Genomic DNA, 5,603 nt, shown 5'->3' on the forward strand with positions numbered 1-5,603 from the left:
CTCTTTTAGCTTCCAACTTGTCTTATTTTACCACTTTTGGATATTCTAGGTCTAGTTTTTTTTTTTTTTTTTGTATTTATGCATCAATTTTCAGATTGTCAGTTTTTGCAAATATGTTGTAAGCTTCCAACCTGGTTTTCACTAACGGCTATATAGAATCTTTAGAACAATTCTGTAGTAATTGCCTTCTCAGTACTATTTTCTTTTTTCCTGAGAAGACATTCCCTCACTACTAAAAAAAAAACATGCATCTGAGTTTCCCACATTTGGGGAAATCACTGAGGGTCAGTACATCTGGAGTACAATGGATAAGCCTTGCCCTGGGAAAACCACCTTTATGATCCTGGTATCTCCCTTTCCAGGTAAATTTTGTCTTTTTGTTTTGTTTTGCTATGCCAGGGATTTACACCTGTACAATTCCATAGCTCCTGCTCTTGGAATACTTTTTCTTCAATTTCAGACTTAAACAGAGGAAGCAAAGGAGAGACATCACAGCATTGTTCCATCATTCATTAAACATCATGTTGCTCTGTCTGATGATATTATGTGCTATGCCCCACCAGGTGATTTAAGTACCCAAGTCCCTATAATCCCAAGTCTTACAATTCATTAACACAAGATATTTTTTTCTCTTGTTCCCTTATTTCTTCCTTCTGTTTAATTTATGTATACTTGACTCTATTTTCTAAACAATCTAGGGGGAAACACTTAGTTAACACTTAGTTAACACTTAATTAAAACATTAATCCCTAGTGGGGGATTAATGTTTTATAGTCAACTGTAAATACAATAGTTGGCACATACACAACACTATTTCTCAATTTGCCCCATAACAAGGAGTTATATTTTAACCTATAAAATTGTCCACTGGATTTAGATTTCTAATAATGAAGTGTGTCTATTTTCATGTAAAAGAATTTTTTTTTTTTTTTGCCACCAGGGTTATTGATGGGGCTTGGTGCCTATACCACGAATCCACTGCTCCTGGAGGCTATTGCTTTCCCTTTTGTTGACCTTGTTGTTTTATCATTGTTGTGGTTATTATTGTTATTATTGTTATTGTTGTTATTGATGTTGCTGGATAGGACAAAGAGAAATGGAGAGAAGAGGGGAAGAAAGAGAGGGGGAGAGAGAGAGAGAGATAAGACACCTACAGATCTGCTTCACTGATTGTGAAGTGACCCACCTGCAAGTGGGGAGCCTGAGGCTCAAACCAGGATCCTTATACCAGTCCTTACACTTTGTGCCATATGCGCTTAACCCGCTGCACTACCAAGGGACTCCCTCATGTAAAAGAATTTTGTGACTTTCACTGTGATTTTTTTTTTTTTTTTGCCTACTGGTATTTTAAGAAGATTTTCTTTAATTTTCAGTTTTATGAATTTTCTAGCTTTTCTTCTGATGTAAATTTCTAATTTCACTAAGAAGACAACTTACATGATCACAACAATTTTAAATTTTCTGAGCTTTATCTTATACTTTAATATGTGATCTATTCTGCATAATGTTCCCAGGGCATCTGAGAAGAATGTGCATTCTGTTGTATGTTGTAGTGGACCGCAATGTCCTATGGATGTTTATGATATCTGGATGTTTGTGATGATCATAGTTTAAACCTGGAAACTACAGGCCTCAATGTTCAGGTCTGATGTACTGCCACTTTGATATTTCCCTGATCCTAGCCACTCATTTTTAAAGATAGTATTATATATCTACTTTCCCAAATAAAAACTTATATATCACTGTTCCAGCATTCAGGCTAACAAGAAGTGCTCATGCCTCCAAGGTTTGGAATTCTTTTTAATTGGGAAGTTTAGTAGAAGCAGGAGGTGCCTTTCAGATTGCCTCTCCATGAATAGAAACTCTACCCTGTAAGTCGTGACTAAGGAAATTAGGTTTCTATTCTGGTCAGCCGGATGCTGGGTAAAAATTTTCCCCAAAGTGAATTGAAGATTGAACCCTAGAACTCTGAGTCTCTCTCAGAGTTGAGCTTCTCACACATGGATGTGGGAAATATAATACCGATGCCTTTCCTCTCAAGGAGCATTAATTATAGATGAGCTCTAGGTAGAGAGGAAGCACTTTGTTTGTGGATGCACTTGACTAGAATAAAGCATTTTCATGCTGAACTAAATGGGAAGGAACTGACTGGTATTAAATGCATACTCTATATTCTTCCTGATAGTGAAATTTTGAATAAATATATTTGATTCTTCATTCTTAGTAAAATTGAGACAATTTCCAGAAAAAGTCAGTTTATTTGCTTTACAATTTATTTATTCATTTATTTTCATTTTCTTTAGTGATTTGATAGAGACAGCTAGAAACTGAGAAGAGGAGAGATAGAGAAAAAGAGAGACATCTACAGCCCTGCTTCACCACTTGTGAAGCTTTTTCCCTGCAGGTGGGGACCAGGGTTTTGAACCCAGGTCCTTTCATATTATAACATGTGCACTCAGCCAGGTGTGTTATCACCCAGCACCTATTGGCTTTATGACTTTAATCACTATTATGCAATATAATTACCCGAAAAAAGGACTGTAGACTGTGACTGACTTATACTGTCACTTGGGAAATCACTCTATACAACATTCATTCATATTCTCCAGTTTTTCTATACATCTCCTTAAATTTTTATGTCTGGAATTTTTTTTACATTTTCCCATTTTTATTTTCTTTCACTTTATATATTCATTATCTGCACAGAGGTGGCTCTCAATGTCTCCCTTTAGAACCCTTAAGGTTCTAATATGGTGTTGTAGCATGATAATGAGTATGTCCTCATAGATAACTGTCTATTCAAACTCAGCATCCCCCAAGTAAAATGTATCATATTTAATTTCTTTTTTTAGTATTTAACTTATTTATTATTTATTGGATAGAGACACAGAGAAATAGAGAGGGAAGTGGGAGAGATAAGGTGGAGATGGAGAGAGAAAAAATGAGAAAGAGGAGGAGAGAGACCCACAGCACTTCTTTACCACTTGTGAAACTTTTCCCCTTTCAAGTGGGGATTAGAGGCTTGAACTCAGGTTCTTATGCTTTACAACATGTGTGCTTAGTCAGGTGTGCCACACTCAAGTCCAAATATGTCATATTTTACAAAACAGTACATATTTCCTATTTCCCAGTATCATTCAAGGCTAAATGAAATTCCCCCACATCAATTACAGAATTTTCAAGTATTTATAACTTAATTTGCATTATATTGAGTACACTTTATTTCCAAAACACTGTTCTGTTGAAAATCATTATGCAAAATAAGACCAAACGAAAACACGGAAAGCCAATTAATTAGGCACACTGTCAATTATCTGCTCCATGCAACACATCTAATTTAACCACAGCTTATTTGGTCAAGAACGAGAATCTTCCTTAAACCTAACCCAGTCATATGTGAGAAAATCTGCCATAATTCCTCCCCCTCAATTTCATGTGATGAAACCCTAATGCCTAATCTGATGGTGCTACAAAGTGAAATCATAGTGTACTGTCAATAAGGAAGGAACATAATGTTATTATAAAAGATTCCTGAGAGAGATCTCTTGTCTCTATGACTATGGAAGGACACAATGAGAAGTTGCAATCTGCAACCTCAAAAGGTGCCTTCATCACTATCCAACCCTGCTAGTCATTCTGATCTTGGACTTCCAGCTTCTAAAACTATAAGAAACAAATGTTTCCTATTTGCAAGCTTATGACCCTTGATTCCATCAGTTTACACAGATAAAACTAGTTCTTCTATGGAATGAACTTTAATATTTTAACAATAATAGTGTGCTGCAATTTTTCATAAGCAATTAAGTTTAGGGGCTAGGTGGTGGTTCACCTGGGAGTGCATATGTTACCATACATCAGCGCCCTGGTCTCCAACTGCATTACGGAAAGTTTCATGAATGGGGATGCATTGCTAGAGGTATCTCCACTTCTTTGCTCCATCTCCCTTTCTATCTCAAGCTCACCCTTCCCCGCAAAAAAAAAAAAAAAAAAAATGACCATTAGGAATGGTAGAATCTGGCATATTCTCTGTTGAACAGATCATCTTCTGTTTTCCATTTTATACTTTATACTTTACATTTTATATACCACAATAACCTCAGGAAATTTTTCTTACATAGCTGACAAGAGCAAACTATGATTAGAACCTTCTTGCAACAGGGTATAACATATAGTATGACAGAAATTAGATCAATGTCTTATTCATTTTGATAAATGTAAACAATGACAATTCAATTTCTTAAATCTATTTCTCTACAGAGTATATCTCAAACAACACCTCTAATAGAGTAAATTATCTGAGTTTTAATAACTAGAAATATATGAGACCATATGAAAATTCTATATAAAATAGGAATATCATCATATCAGATGTATTTCATACACACATATCATAGTTATCTGAAAAAAAAGCCAAACAAAGCACTATTTACAGACACAAGGGCTTAGAAAATAGTGAAATGAAGTTTCATCGATTGACCACTAATTATGGGGAATTAAAATATCATCAAGAACAAAGTACAAACATGCATTGTACTATTTTAAATGTTTCGTTTTACTATCAGAATTTCTGTTATCAAAGTTTTATTGTTATTCTTCTTTCAACTATACTTACTATATATGATTGATGTGAAATATTCTGAGTTATTAATTCCCTCAACTTTTAAGCCAAAGTTAAAAAAAAAGGTTTCTACTCTAATAACAATAATAATTAAAAAAAAAAACTAACCAGCCTGAATATCAAGCCAATGACATTAAACTTCTTAGGAAAGATAATAAGAATTATAACTTCAATGCTTATTTTAGTCAAGCCCTATGTTTGCTTGTAATTTTGTAACTGGCATTATACTTCAACCATCAGTTTGTGCCTCTATAGCCTTTCTACTTAATTCATGATTATGAAGTTTTAGATCCTTAGTGAATCTAATCCTAGACTGCAGAATCAAAGAAGAAAAACTGAAATTTAATTACACAAGTGCCTTTTAGATAAATTTCCTTTCAGAAATTAATAAGCAGAAGTTAGAAAATATACTTCAAGAGACTAGATTGCATACTGTTACAGATGCTTAGGAATGTAACATTACAGAAGAACCTTACCTTTCACAATGCTTCTGCAGCCAAAAAATTTAATGCTGTTGTGTGGGAAGTTTGCCATCTCATTAATGAAATCAGCTAGGAAGAAACTCTTAAAGCTGTATACTACTTAACATGGTAATCTCTTCCTATTAAAACTATGTCAGTTCTAATATACTTCCCATAGAATTTTGTGATGGTTTTTTTGAAAAAAAAAAAAAAAAGATTGTAATGTAGTGAGTCTCACAATCCATTTAGATCAAAGGTATCATGGAGAATTCTGTCCCTCAATAATTCACTTAATTTAATACTTAGAATGCCAAATACTATATATATATATATATGGAGAGAGAGAGAGAGAGAGAGATTGACTTGAGAATTGAAATATAATTTTATAAGTTGGTTATTTTCATGTTGAATTCGAAATAGTCTAAAATTTACACTTGATGTATAGACAGCTCTTAATGAAGATTAATCAGGTTTTGTGTTAACTCTTTTCTTCCCTAGTCAGAGTTTAGGTTTCATAAAATATG

General features: G+C 34.0%; 1 non-coding gene across 1 annotated transcript; it reads right to left on the bottom strand.

Annotated features, from left to right (window-relative positions):
• Nucleotides 1-209: 209 nt before the first annotated feature.
• Nucleotides 210-370, bottom strand: LOC132542539 (U1 spliceosomal RNA). The gene has a single exon (XR_009553543.1). It is a non-coding gene; the product is annotated as a U1 spliceosomal RNA (small nuclear RNA).
• Nucleotides 371-5,603: the final 5,233 nt, after the last annotated feature.

This window comes from Erinaceus europaeus, chromosome 1, assembly GCF_950295315.1.
Source record: "Erinaceus europaeus chromosome 1, mEriEur2.1, whole genome shotgun sequence".
Lineage (NCBI taxonomy): Eukaryota > Metazoa > Chordata > Mammalia > Eulipotyphla > Erinaceidae > Erinaceus > Erinaceus europaeus.